Here is a 14,550-nt window from a genome sequence, read left to right as displayed (position 1 = left end):
TTCCTAGCATCCCGCACAGGGCCTGGCAGACAGCTGGCACTTGGTAACAGCCCGTTGAGTGAGGGATTATAAGTCAGTATAACCAGAACAGATTAGTCTCACATGGATTTTTTTCCCTGTTCTGGGGACTGTGAGTTTTTAGAGTCCAGAGTCCATGAGATCTGAGACGTTCAGCCCAGGGGGTTACAGGGAAGATCCTGATATTTGCAAAAAGCACCCACACAGGAAGTTCTCGCTGAGATTTGTTCTATTACCAGATGCATGGTAGATGAACAAAGCCCTTGCAAAGATGAGCACAGCTCGTTCTGCTGGGACTCAGCTCTTAGAGACTTCGCGGACAAGCTGAAGCTACAGCCTAATGCGAGCTGAAAGAGCCCAGAGCTCCCACAGAGATCTGGACCGGTCACCACAGGGATGGAGAGCATGATGTGAAGGACTGTAGTTAATGATTCCCGGTACGATTCTCAACCTCAACCTGAATCTGCACTACACGAATGGGTCAAGTTCAAAGCGAATACCAAAATGAAAGACAAACTGAATTTCATTTCCAATGATGTGGTCAGAGAAGGTTCTGGAAAGATGACCTTGGTGACAGCACCGTCTTCTAAGTCATACCGCTGCCCTCATAAAAACAGAAAGTGTGGTGTGGGCGTAGCTCGGCAGTAGAGCACACTCGTGTGTGAGAGCCTGGGGTCCGCCCCCAGCGCCGCAAAACCAAAGGGAAAAAAAGAGCAGCTAAGCAGCAAACCCGAAATCCCCATGGACGACTTTGCAGTAAGATGGAGGGTGAGCCGTCCCCACAGAAGCCAGGGCACGGGCAAACAGGAGCAGGCCACGACCGCCCTCATGAAGAGCAGAGCTCCAGAGTAGCATCAGGTGCCCACAGGGGAAGGAGATGGGGGCCCAAAATTTCATAACCAGCTAAATGAACGTTCCGGTAAAGGGTTCAAGCAAACTCATCCCCAAGGTGCAGCTCGGATTAGACATATCTTGATTAGATTTGACATATGGTTCTTGTAGAACTAAAACTAAATAAGGGTGGAGAAGAAGAGTTCATACGACGTCAGGCGAACACACAGACAGATAGAGAACTATAAACCACAAGTGGGGAGAAAGGAAAGAACGCATGCAAACATTTGCGGGGCTTGAGGTGTAGCTCAGTGCAGTGAGAGAGTGCTTGCTTAGTGTGTGTTTACCCTATTCTCCATAATTTCATTGGTGATGGTAGTAATGAATCTGAGACTGACATATATGTGGGCTACAGGAAATGTGTGATTGTGGAATGAACTAGTTCTATCATTCTTTCTCTTTTTTTTTGGTACTGGGAATCAAACTCAGGACCTCGCACTTGCAGGCAGGTGCTTGTGCTGCTGAGCTATATCCTCAGCCCTCTATCATTCTTTTTGTTTTATTTTAAAGATTAAGAAAACTAACAAAGCAACAATGAAGACAAAATCAAAACAACACAAAAACAATAAAAACGACACATGACCTCAAAACAAAATGGTAGGAATTAACAATGGTTGCTGTATTACCTACTGTCATCTGCAATGAAGTTGCTCATTCGCCAGATGTAAGCATGTGAGATTGATCAAACAATCAAAGACAGTTATAAGTAATTAAAAAAAATGGAAATGATGCAGAGCTTCACCATGCAAGATGGCAGGAGTTCAACAATGGTTCTTATACTGCATACTGTTGTTTTCAGATCAGTCATTCTGATTATCAGATTAAAGCGTGCAATATTGGTCAAGAGAAAAGAAAATTTTAAGCACTGACTGTTCCTTTCAATAAACTCCTCTATCATTCTTTAAGAACCAGGATTATCAGCGTTGAAGGAAATACAGACAGACAAGAGATTCGGACAAAAACTAAACAGCAGATTAAATAAAAGCCGTGCAGTCCTGAATTAGATTGGAATTCTCAAGGCAAACTCAGGAGGTTTTTTTTATCTGTCTATCTAATCCTTCTATCTACAGATGAGGACTAAAAAGAATCCTCAATCTAGCTGCAAAGAACATTTCTCACCAAAAGAAGCCAGGGCTTCTAGGAGAAATGGCTAAATCACAGAACAAGGTAAGCCCGGGTCATCTTCTCATACCCAATATCGATACAATCAAAGCTCAGAGTTACATCATAATGACGGAGAAACCCACCTCGAGAGGCACTGGCCACACACGACAACTGCAGCACCAAGAAGCTTAACGAATGCCACCGGTTGAGAAGGAGGCACTATCTCAAAATGTCTGAGATCATCAGGATATCCGTAAGTCTCACTGATCACCTCCAGAGGGTGGTAAGGAGCCGTCTGATTAATACCCCTGATTAACCGTCTGATTAACCATCTGTGTAATACCCCTCCTTACTGTGAAAGCGACAATCATAGTATGCTATGGATTCTATTTTGAGGACATTGGGTAGGGCATGGCTCCATGGGGGATACAAGTTGGCTGGGCCTAGCGTCACCCTGAGGCTGTCCCACTGTGCACAGGGCCTGGGTTGGGGGTCCTCACTCCCTGGGGCTGTTCCTGAGTGCTGTGCGGACCTTCCAGGGGGCATTGCCATGGTGGCTTCCTATTCCCAGGGCCCAAAACCGCAGGAATCAAGGCAGAGCGGTGTGGTGACCTTTTCTGATAGTAGCATGGAAATCACCAAGTGTCGTTTTGTATGCAGTCTGCTGTTTGAAGCAGCTGTGGGCCCACCCAGATCCCACAAGAGCAGGAGACCCAACTTACAGGCAGAAAGGCCAAAGAATCTGCAGCCATTCTTCAAACCAGGCATTAAGTCGTTTTCTTGAATGACAAAAAAAGCCAAGCTTTTCCTACGTGAACTTTGCCTCTGAGAAATCATACATGAAGGGCAGCAACACCTTACAAAAGCACTGCAGCTGGGTTAGGGGAGTAGCTTAGTGATAAAGCACTTGCCTGGCAAATGTGACACCGTGGGTACCATCCCCAGTACCACACATACACACACACACACACACACACACACACACATTCTAGCTGATAGGTGAAAACAGCAATAGTAAAAATTTCACAGCACCTCATAAATACGTAGAATTTTTATGTATATAGTGAACATTTTAATTTACAGTTTTAAAAAGTGGTAAAGTTAGAATGTCACCATTTCGCAAAGCCCAGTGAATTAAAAGTTGGAGCCGCTGATTATCACCATTTGGTGAAATCATAGACACCAGTGCGATGTGCCCCTCATGAAAGAATACAGCGCCACCTAGCGTGTTGCCTGAGACACGCAATATGCGTCTGATCACACTGACAGCTTCTAGCTATCAAGCCGCAAAAGTAACAGAGGAACATGTTGCATCACACCAATCGACTGCGTTCGGTGAGACATAGACTCTGAGATGCTAAAGGTCAAGTACCCAGGCTTTTCAAGAGATAAGGGTAAAAGGAAAAGAAAGGAATGGGGGGAGTCAGTCAGTTAACATAAACTTGAAAGACGCAAAGCATAAAGGTGGGGGTGGGGAGCTGCAAATTAACCACAGTGGCCAGGCCTGCGCATTTAGGTGACAAGGCCACGGAGAAGCCCAGGGGTGGCTACAGTGAGAGGCCAGCCAGTGCGTCCTTTTGGGGAAAGGAGCGGGCTGAGTGGTCTACCTTACAGTGACATTACAACCTACATTTATTTAGAGGGTTTCTATGTGTTTCATTTTACAGTAAAAGTGAAAAAAGAGAGGAGCAGAGAAAGATAGAAAGTGATTTTGATATGGTGGTAGTTATCACTCACTGAATCACACAAAATGGAAGCTCTCTTTATTGAATAAACATATCCCACACAGCCCTGCTCTTCATCTGGTTTCTGTTTTCACAGAGCAAAGCATTTAAGTCATATCGTCAAGTTAAAGCTTATCAGACTGTTTTTGAGTGCTGGGACTGAACCCATGGACTCTCATATACATTCCGGGCCGTTATTAGATTTTAAAAGTGAAATTTTGGCTATAGAGGAAGGTCGTATCTTCGTTAGAAACACTATTAATATAATAGATTCTTTGGTCTCTTGAAATCACTTTGACAATTCCAAGCAAGCTGCTTAATCTTTTGACGTAGAAGTAGGCCCTTTCGTGTTCTCTGCAAAGAGGGAGCCTGCTTTGAGAAGGACGGCCGGTTCCTGGACTTGCAATTAGTGGGTTGTCCACAAGAGGGCATTCTTCCCCAGGCTTCTCAAAGAAGCCCGCGCTGAGGTCCTGGCCTTTACCAGTCAGAACAAAAGCTGCACCTCCCTCCCAAGGGCCTGAGAACCAAAAGGCAAAACTTCAAAAGGCAAAACAAACCCAGCACCCAATGCTGGTTCCCACAGCCTCCACAAACAGCCTACGACTCAGCCGCATTTTCTCCGAGACAGGTAATTACACTGTAAAAAAACACACTATTCAGTCCCTAGCACCAGTGCCTACATATGCAAAAAACAAACCAGTAAGCACCTGTCTGCTTTAGGATATCGCTTGCCTGGTGTAACGAGTCTGGCCTGCTCGGGCCAATGGGCCAACAGCCTGTTTTGCCTGAGTTGTGTCTTCCCGGAATGAGATGCACCCAGGTGCTGCGCGCCCCATAGCAGCAGAAGGGAAGGAGTCCTGTGTTTGATCAGGACGGAAGCAGGAGGTCCCGCCCAGACCGCTCGGGCGCCAGCGCTCCCCATAATGCCCGTGCTCTTACCCCTCACTCTGCTTATTGTTGTTTTCTAGTGAGAACACATCTCAGCCGTGTGAGCAACCCTGCTCACACAGTAACGCTTGAAACTTACAGTCACTTTCATAGTCTACTTTTAAGAAAGCCGCAAATCTATTGCTCAGCCCACACAAAAGCAGCAAAAGTTCAGAGTGAACAACGCAAAGCAAATACAGGAAAGGAAAACTCCTCACTCAGCCCTCTCGTTTACTTACAGGTCTTTAAGCTCCTAGTATTGACATTCGTGTCTTAGTTCTCCTGCGCGGTTTTGTTTTCTATAGCGAACACCAGCGCTTTCGTCTAGAAGGAAGCAGGGTCGGCTCGGGTGAGCAAACCCGTCAAGTGAACAGCCGCGGCAGGCGAGAAGTCTGGGGCACAAACTGAGCTGCTTTGCATAAGCTGCGGTGAAGCCTCGCAGGATCCAGGCTACAGACCCAAACCCCAGGCAGACAAGGGGAGGTGACCGGGTGCTGGAGAAGGCTTTGCTCCCTCTCTTTCCGAGGGTCTGTTTGATAGTATTACGTTTCTCTTCAGCGAGCCTTTCCGAAAGGTATTTTTAGAAGCAATTATATTAAAAGCTTGAGTTCCTGGAGTTTTATCTGTACGGATATCTCTCGGCCTGAGGGACCTTAAGGTATTGAATTGAGTAAGGCTCCTTTTAAGAAGCCAGGGTTTGTATATATAAAGCAAGCAGCCGCGCTTGGGAGCACAGGGGCTCCAAGGTGTCTGGGAGAGGCCAGGGGTGCCCGGAGCTCTCCCGGGTGGGGCAGGCTGCTCGCAGAGGGGCCTGTGAAGGCGGGAAATAGGCGTCAGGTGTTCCTGTCTCCCCACCTGGGCGGCCCCGGGGGGAAGAATTAGGAGGAAGCGTTTCTTCCCGCTCCTGTGGCCTGGCTCTCGGAGCTGTTTTAGGAAACCGGGCTGAGCCCTCCTAGGTGCCGCTGCTCCCACCTCCGCAGACTCCAAACGTTCTGGCTGTGGCCGCTTCCTGCGCATTTTCTAGTGCAGTTTTCACGCTGGGCCCTTAGGAGCGGACAGGCCCGGGATCTGGGTACCTCGAGGTCCTGTGCCAAAGGGCTGCTTAGAAAAGTGCGTTTCCTCCTGAGGGGACGAGCATTTGCTGTCAGTGGAGTACGGGTTCCTGCCACCAGAGCTGTCACCCCGCGAGCTAAGAGGCGCAGGCACCCAAGGCGGGACTCTCCAACTTCGAGGCAGTGGTGCTTGGCCTTGTGAGGTCTCCATCTGACAAGGAGGCCTCAGTTATTGGCGACGACAGCATAGCAGAGTGGAAAAGAGCTTGCATGAGCCTTGAAGACGACAGAGATGTCAGAGGTCATCCAGGCCAACCCTCTTATAGCTCAGGAGACTGGGACGCAGCCATGCAGGGCCGCATGAGGCCCCCACCCGAGTCTCCTCACTCTGGACTCTTTCTGTAATTTTGAGGACCTGAGGATCGAGTGGTTCCAGCTCTAATCCTGGAAACACTGGAAAGACAGGGCAGGACACCCCCCCGGCAATCCTAGGTCTCCACAGGGCTCATCTGAGCTCCGTGTTGGGAGAAGCGTGGGCTCCGCTACGTGGCTTTGAACCTGATGTCTGCCTCTGCTGTGTGCCTCTGGGGAGATGATCTCGCCCTACATGCCCTGGTTTCCTCATCGGCGAAGTGGGAATAACAGTGACACAGACCATATGTGACTGCTGAGGTTTAAATGAGTGTGTACATTTGTGTGTGTGTGAGTGCATGTGTGTGTGTGTACACATACTTAATGCAGATATGCATAGGAAAGAGTTTGATACATGTCAAGAACTCCTCCTTGTCCTCATCTATTGCTGGCGTTTTAATGGACACTTAGTATCTACCGTAGTCAAAGCATTATAGCAGACACCAAGGTTGCAGTGATAAAAGAGCTTCAGTCAGGAGCAGGGGTGCAGGGACCACAGTTATTTAATGTACGTTGTGACAAGAGCCTACATAACGGTCTGCCCAGTGTCTTTGGTAACTAGAGGGCGCTAATATCCAGAGCATTAAATTGTCCTTGGGACTCAAAGCACAGACCTACGTGGAGTGTGCTCTGGATCTACCTACCGAGGGACCCTGGAGCAAGTGAGGGTGTACGGTACACCACGGTGGACATCACTGACTCACAAACCCAGGGGCAGGGCTGACAAGCCTTGCCAGGTGGTGGGTTAGAACTGGAGGTACAGGGAAGTTGGATGTGAAGGCTGGGAGGGGCTGGGAAGGGGCTGCCTGGGACCAAGTATTGCAAAGCTGCCAGGGGAGACTGTGGCTTGATTCTGCACCCCGTGTGTACGGGCCAAGAGGAGCAGGGTCACAGAGGCAGAGCTGAGGTTCAGACCTGAGCAGGGTCAGGGGTGCGGTCAATGGTACAGCACTCATCTATCCTGTGCTCAATCCTTGGCTACATCCCTAGCACTAGAAGAAGGATGAAAGAATCAAAGAAAGAGAGAAAGAGAGAGAAAAGGAGAGAAAGGAAGGAAGGAAGGGTGAGAAGGGAGGGGAGAGGAAGAGAAAAGAGAAGAGAAAACAGAACAGAAAAGGTAGTTTCAGCCAATTTTCTCCATGGCTGTGTCCTTTGTGTCCCTTTTTGAAAGCACAGCTAGGACTCCAAGGCCACCAGCGCTGTGCTAAATGTAAAGCCCTCCCTATCGGTCAATTGGTCAGGGTTCTCCAGAGAAACAGAACCAGCAGGATGAGTAGGGTATGCACCGGGGCAGGGCGCTGAAAGAATTGGCCCAGTCATCTGAAAGGCCGGCAGGTCTGAAATCCATTGGGCAGGCTGCAAACTTAGACAGAAGCTGAAGCCACAAGTCTGAGTCCAAGCTGGAAAGTCAAGCAGGACTTCTATACTGTGATTTGAAGGCAGAATCCCTTCCTCTTTGGGGGACTGATGTCTTTTCTCTGAAGGCTTTCGGCATAGCAGGTGAGGTTTACCCACTCTGTGGAGTAATCTACTTGCCTCAAACTCTACTGGTTTAGATGTTAATCTGTGGCTGAGATGTAGCTCTGTGGTAAGATGTGTGTTTGGCATACTTGAGCCCCTGGGTATTACAAAAGCAACAGAAAAGCTACTCACATCTAAAAATCACCTCACAGCAACGACCGATCTAGTTTTTGACAAAGAAGAGTGGGTTCCACGGCCTGGCCAAGTTGCTGTAAAATTAACCATCATACCATCTCTGACCCCGACACTCACCAAAGACTGGGTGAAGTCACATGAAATTAGGAGAAAAGGAAACAACTTTTCTGCTTAAAATTCTAGCAAATGTGAACCTGTTCTTCCAACTTCCCCCCATTCCCTTGTCACCTCTTCTAGAAGGTTCTCCCAGAGCTCCTGCTCTGGGTTAGGTGCCCCTCCTCTGTGGAACCGGCATGGCCCCTGCCTGCCCTGGGATTGTCAGTTCCCTGTTGTAATCAAGGGCTTAGTCTCCCAACTGTGTCTTTTACCCCTTGCAGCCCAGGACTTCGATGTCACTGCATGCCCTGGACAAAGCAGGCATTCCGTAACTGTTCACTGACGAAGCCCCAACCTTTGGAATTTTCCCTGCACCTCCACAGTGAGGAACAGAAGAATTCAAGCTGCCTGGCGGGCCCGGATGCCGAGACAGGCCGGCTTCAGGATGGCCTGCATGGTTGTGCTCTGAATCACGCCTACCAAAACACACCTTGTGCCCGCTGATGAGTTCCTCTCTGCTGTGTAATGCACTCATAAAACCCATTTTCCTCATCCCGCATCAGATAGCAGCTCTGAGTCACTTCCTCAGGAATGGGGGTGCGCACGGAAGCGCCTCAGGGGGAAGGCTGCAGGCCAGGCCTCTCGGCCTGCCAGTTTTCATCCCTTCTTTTACTCCAGAAGCGTTGCTTTATTGGGTGCTGCCTGTGTGCAGGCTTATGGTCTCAGCACTCCAGGCGTTCACAGCCTAGGGCTCAAGATTTCACTTCTCTCTTCTTAAAGAGACTCCAGATTCACTTGCTATTTTACTTATAGCAATAGATGTATTCACTTAGAGAAGTAAACCTTAGGCCGAACTAATTTGGTTTTTTCATGAGTTCATCTTAAAACCTGGCAGCAAATTAAAGCTTTGGTCATTGTGAGGATTTGGGCCATGGTTCCTCTAACAGAATGTGACATGTCAGGATACCTCACAGCAAGCTATAAACCCAGGTCCTACAATCACTGCCAACTCAGAAAGAGCAAACCCAGTGAAGAAAAATCCCTCTCTTGCTCCTCTATAAGGCCAATACTTCAGAGTTGAGCTTGGAAACCAGGTGGGAGAAGGAGAAAGGTTTGTAATTACCATAAAATGACCATTAAATTCTAAGTTGTACAATTTTAGAACTAGAAATGTGTCCAAAGTGATACTTTATAAACCAATATGTCTCAAGGTACCTATCCACCAATTGTGTGTCACATTCCCAGGCTGCCTCTGAGACCTGCCCCTGTGCTGTCCAAGTGCCAAAGAGGAAGGAAGTGAGCATTTCTTGGCATTGGTTCTGGTTCATATGGTGACATGAGGACACTAACCAGGAGGTGTCCCCACCTCCACTTCACCATTTTCAGCTTTCTGTGTGGCTTGAGAAAGCTCGGTCCAAATAGTGCATGCAGCAGGCACTGTCAAGGAAAGAAGCTAGATTTGAGGCAGAAATGTTATTAGATATAAACAACATTGAGACGTCTAGGTATTTCAAATGCACTTAGCTATAAGTGTCAGATTTACCTGAAATTTTAAGTTAATAGACTTGGGGAGCAGTTTGGAAACGTACCAGAGATGCCTATTCCACAGTACGATGCTGATATTCAAAGTCAGGGCCTCGCACATGCTAGGCAAATACTTTACCAATGAGCTACACCCCAAGCCTCCTCACTTTCTTAATTCTGGATTAGTCTCTGGCCAGTAAATCAGATCTAGCTCAAGCCTCTTTTGGAAATGAAGCTTTACTGGCCGACAGCCACATGCATCACCATCACCTCTGGCAGCTTTAACACTATACGTTTGGGCAGAGTTCGGTAGTTACACCCAAAGCTATGAACCACAAACCTGGAAACATTTACCATCCGGCCTTCCTCAAAACAAGTTGGTCAACCCTCAGTCTAGTTGATCAAGAAGACAGTAAATCAACCCTGATTTTTAGTGGTAGCAGTAAATGTCTCCTCCAGCTCGGCCAGCATCAAGGCACTTTTGGCCACCAGGCAGGTGGTTCTAGGAGCAATCACTTAGGATTACACCAGGAAGGAAGAGGAGAGAAGGAGGTTGTCCTGCTAATGAGTGCTAACATTCCTTCAGGGTTTTGTGTTTTGTTTCAGATAAGGCCCTCCCAAGAAATTTACAAGGAACCAACCTAAACCCTCAAGTCACCAACTCACTCTTTTTTCAGGGACCTAAACTTTCCCCGCTGTCATACTGAGCTCTCCACAAAGCCTGGACTACCAGCACTTGCTCAGGAACATGCCTACCTCTAATGGGACAGAGAATCTTTCCTGAATGACATCGCTCATTTCTCCAATAAAACTCCTGCGCTTTCTTTGTTCAGGGAGACCGTGCTTTGGGAATTATTGGCTGCATCTTTGTTTGCTCTTTTCCCTCTCGGTTGTGCTTGTGGGCTGAGAGATCAACCAGTCTGTCATGGAAATGGGGCCGGGAGAGAAATGTCTAAGAGTTGATCTCCAAATGGCCCCCAGTTAATCCTAAGGACTGCATATTCTCTGTCAGGGAAATCTCCACCATGAAACATGAAATCCCTTATGATCCTGTGCAAGGTGCTCTGTTTTTTATCCTACCGGATTTCCACCTTTTTTGAATCCTCCAGTGTAGAACTGCAAAGCTGCTCGATTATCTTCAGTACAGTGTCTGCAAGGAGCTCACTCTTCACATGGCCATCTTCCTGGCTGTCGATGCTAAGGTAAAAGGACACCGCACGGCTGACAGGGCTGAGGTTTGCCACACCACGGCTCACAGCTGGAAGAAGAAGTCTATGTATCATCATCTCAGTGGTATAAATGAAAATGTTAATCAGGAAGTAGCTAAATAAGTTGTGGTAATCGTTATATTAACTAATCGTGTCTTAGTTACTTTCTCCTCGCTAAAACAAAATACCTGACACCCGCAAGTTAACAGAGTAGAGGTTTATTTTGTCTCACAGTTTGTAGAGGTTTAATTTGATAGCTGGCTGGCTCCAAAACAGGCGGGCATGGCAGAGGAGACACAGCCCATGGCAGGGCAGCAGGAAGCAGAAAGAGATCAAGGGAGGAGGAGGGAGATAAACCCTTCCAGGCCACGCCCCCAGTGCCCCCCATCCAACCGGGCTTCACCTCCCAATATCACATTTAGTTAAAAACTCATCAGTTGACTAATCCACCCAGGAGTATAGCACAATCATGATCCAATCACCTCCCCAAGGCCTCACCTATGAGCGCATGTGGCTTTCTAGATAGGAACCATAGCACATTGGAATACTATACACAGTAATACCTTGGTACTAGACTGTTTTGAAATTTGTTGGGTTTGGTATTAGATGCATGTTGACACAAAAATTGTAGCCTGGTACTGGTTATACTTGTACTCAACATACAAGCTAGAACTTTTCAGTGTCACTTGCCTCATGACTCACTACCCTCTCCAGCCAATACATTTGTTTGGTACTAGTTGTTTTTGGCATTAGTTGCATCTCCTGGAACCAATTAGTGATGAGTATCGAGTACTGAGGTGCCAGTGTGTCAGACAAAATGAACAAAGTAAAGGCACATGTGTTCATATAGATACAGTTGGAAATACCAACTAAAAAAATACAACAGGTATATTATGTATATGTACCTTCTTTCCCTGAAAATAAGACCTAGCTAGAAAATAATCAGCCTTGAAAACTAGAGATTAAAACTGCCAGCCCCAAGCAGCCCAAACTTGCCTCCCTGCTATCACTGTTCTCTTGCTCTGTGGCTAGTCTGGAAGGCAGGGGAGGCCGGGATGGTTTGACTGGGCCTGACATTTTTGATTTGTAGTTTTCAAGGTTGATTATTTTCCAACTGGGTCTCACACGATGTCCTGAATATTTCTGGGCATGGATTTTGTGCATAGTAGAAGCACCAAAGTCTTAGGAGGTGGATAAGAAATGGCCCCAAATGTGTATTGCTGCCCACTCCACCCACTTCTCACTGTGACCCCAGAGGTGCACAGATTGACAGCTGTGACCTCAAGTCACCTCTCTGCTGATTCCTATGGCTGCCGTTTGGGAGCATAATAGAAATGCACTTTCCCTGGCTCTGCCACCAGAGACAGATTCAGTGGTGTGGGTGGGAGGGAGGGTGCTGGGGGAGCACTGGTGATGGTTATTTTTAACGTGCACTTTGGATGTAGCTGGTGGCAGATGACATTCTGAGGATGAACTTCAGCATCGTGGCTGCCTTTGCTGAAGCCTGCCTTGGTTTCTTCTTTGAGAGAGAGAAGAAAAAAAACAACCCAGCAGTTCAAAAGGCAGCCTGGCTTCTTACCGGTGAACACGAGACCTCAGGAAACAGGGCACGGCTCATCAGCCAGCCCCACGGAAAATAATACTGGTCCAGTGGCCAGAATGAAAGTAGATGACTTGTGCAGTCAGAAACAGAAGCAACAAGTTTCCACTGATAGTGCCAGGTTGGGGGTGGATGGTAAGGTGATGCTTGAAAGGAAGGAGCTCAGGGTCCTCCCGGGTTCCGGGTGGGCACAGGGAGGCCCGGTGCAGAATCCAGCAGACGGAGGCCCTGATTTGGTCACAGCTGTGTACTGATTGATGTCTAGTCATGTGCTAAGGCCTGCAGACTGCTCTCAGCTTCTCCATTACCAGCCTCCCTCATATTCTTTCTTGGGACCTGACCGAGAGAGTGGTCTCCAATGATGGAGACCACTGTGAAGCAGCTCTGAGCAGGACTTACATTAACCAGTTGGCTTTCCATGTTTACTTGTGGATCACTGGTCCCTACTGAGTCCTGTAATGGTGGGTGAAGCCATGAGGCCTCAAAGGACAAGATAAGGTCACAGCTGAGGACGTTTGGCTCCAACTCCCATTAGCTAAGAGGAGACTGTAGTTGCAGGCATCTCACTCCTGCAGTGAAGGCCTTCCTGGAGATAACAAAGTTCTCCTAAATTAACATAAGTATTACTTGGAGAATTCCGTAATGGGTTTCCCAAGTCCTGCCCAGATTCCTGCATTTTCTTCAGCATCCCCCTCCTTTATTTGAAAACCTAATAAATATGGGCCACTCAGGGATGTCTTGGTGTCAACCCAAAGAACCTCGAAGTCTGAAATAGGGTTGAACCCTCCTGGAGCCCTGAAAGCATTTCAATTGTCTCATTTATTTAAGCCTTTGCCGTGCACTCATTTGGGAGACTGGGGGTCTGATCAGCCCACAGTAACTAAGGGATACTAATATAATATCCCAACAGGAACACTAGGAGGGCCACAGCACACTAGATGCAGAACCTGCCAGCAGAACTGACAGAAGGACTGAAGGACGGCCCGGAGACCAGAACCTGCAATGATTTAGTGTCATTCTACACTGCCCTCCATTGCCCAAGCCTCTTTTCCTGTCCAAAGCCCCAGACAAAGAGTGTGCCACATGGCTAAAACCCCCAGGACTGTCTCTACTGAAAGACAGCATGGTCCGGGAAGCCCCCATTGTGAGCAAGGCTGGTGTCAGAGACCTTTGAGGCTGTGCAGAGGTCGCACCTGATAAGGCTTAGAGGAGGCAGGGGAATGAGCCCAGGGGGTCATTCAGGGGTCAGAGTGTGTCCGAGCACAACTCATCCAGGCAGGTCACCCGCTCAGCGCTTGTTGTACTTTGGATAAGCGTCTCCCGCAGGCTTGGTCCGCTGGCTGTGGCACTACTGGGAGCTGGAAGGACTCTCAAGAAGTGAGGCCCGTGGGAGGAAGTTAGGTCTTTGGCGGGGGGGAGGGGTGCTCTTGAAGGAGACCAGGACCCAGCCCCTTTCTCTCTGTCTTTTAGCTTTGGGGCTGCTAGGAGCCAAACAGTCTTCCTCCACCCTGTGCTTCTGCTGCCATGATGTACTGGACAACCACAGGCCACAGTTACAGGGCCAAGTGACCATGGACTGAACCGCTAAACCATGAACCAAAATAAATCTCTTTTCCTTTTAAACTGATTTATCAGTTGTTTTGTTACAGTGATGGAAAACTGACTGTATAGAGTTTTAAACCTTGAATTAATACCCCAGAGCCAAGGATGGGAGATGGTCTTTTAGGCAGTGATGACGATAGCAGCAGAGTCTCGTGTAGTAGGTAGTCTGACCTTAAGCTCTTCCTGAGTGCTGAGACTACAGATTCCCAGCGAGTCACCACACCTAGGTCTGGAGGCCTGGCTGGTTTTGACAGAGGCAAGAGGCAAGACAAGTGTGATGTGGGTATACGTGTAGGTTTGGAAAGGAGACCTGAAGCTCCCTCTGATGGTGTGTTTTCTCAGCCTGTGTGAGGCACATCACAAGCTACCTTTACAAAAATGGGGAAAGAGAAAAATGTACGAAACCAACACCAGGGGCAAAAAAACTCACAATGGAGGTGCGTAAGGCAGCTAGTGAGTGTCCATAGGAGGTCTGAGGCCATGAGTTTAAAGCAAAAGCAGTCATCCCAACCTTGTGACTTTCTCCTCTCCCTGTCAGCTTGCTCAAGGGCAGCCAGGGAAATGGTCAGTACTACGCTGGAATAGGCCAGGCTGTGGCTCAGCCGGATGAGAATGACTCAGAGTACGGTGAGAAGGGAGCCCAGGGCATCCTCCAGGAGAGGCCATAATGACTCTCTCGTTAGCTGGGGCAGAAGGGCAGCAATGGGAAGGAGGTGACAGGGTGTCACTAAGTTGCC

The 14,550-nt window shown here is 48.2% G+C and overlaps 1 protein-coding gene across 1 annotated transcript in view; it reads right to left on the bottom strand.

The window, feature by feature from the left end:
* The window catches only part of Trim2 (tripartite motif containing 2), a 174,542-nt gene extending 169,620 nt beyond the window's left edge, over positions 1 to 4,922 (bottom strand). The window contains exon 1 of the mRNA XM_005400920.2: positions 4,904 to 4,922. The gene's annotated coding sequence lies outside the window, so the exon portion shown is untranslated. The remainder of the gene's footprint in view (positions 1 to 4,903) is intronic.
* Between the last annotated feature and the right edge of the window lie 9,628 nt (positions 4,923 to 14,550).

Source organism: Chinchilla lanigera, unplaced genomic scaffold (assembly GCF_000276665.1).
Source record: "Chinchilla lanigera isolate Chin_1 unplaced genomic scaffold, ChiLan1.0 scaffold00070, whole genome shotgun sequence".
Lineage (NCBI taxonomy): Eukaryota > Metazoa > Chordata > Mammalia > Rodentia > Chinchillidae > Chinchilla > Chinchilla lanigera.
This window is presented reverse-complemented; position numbering and strand designations above follow the sequence as displayed.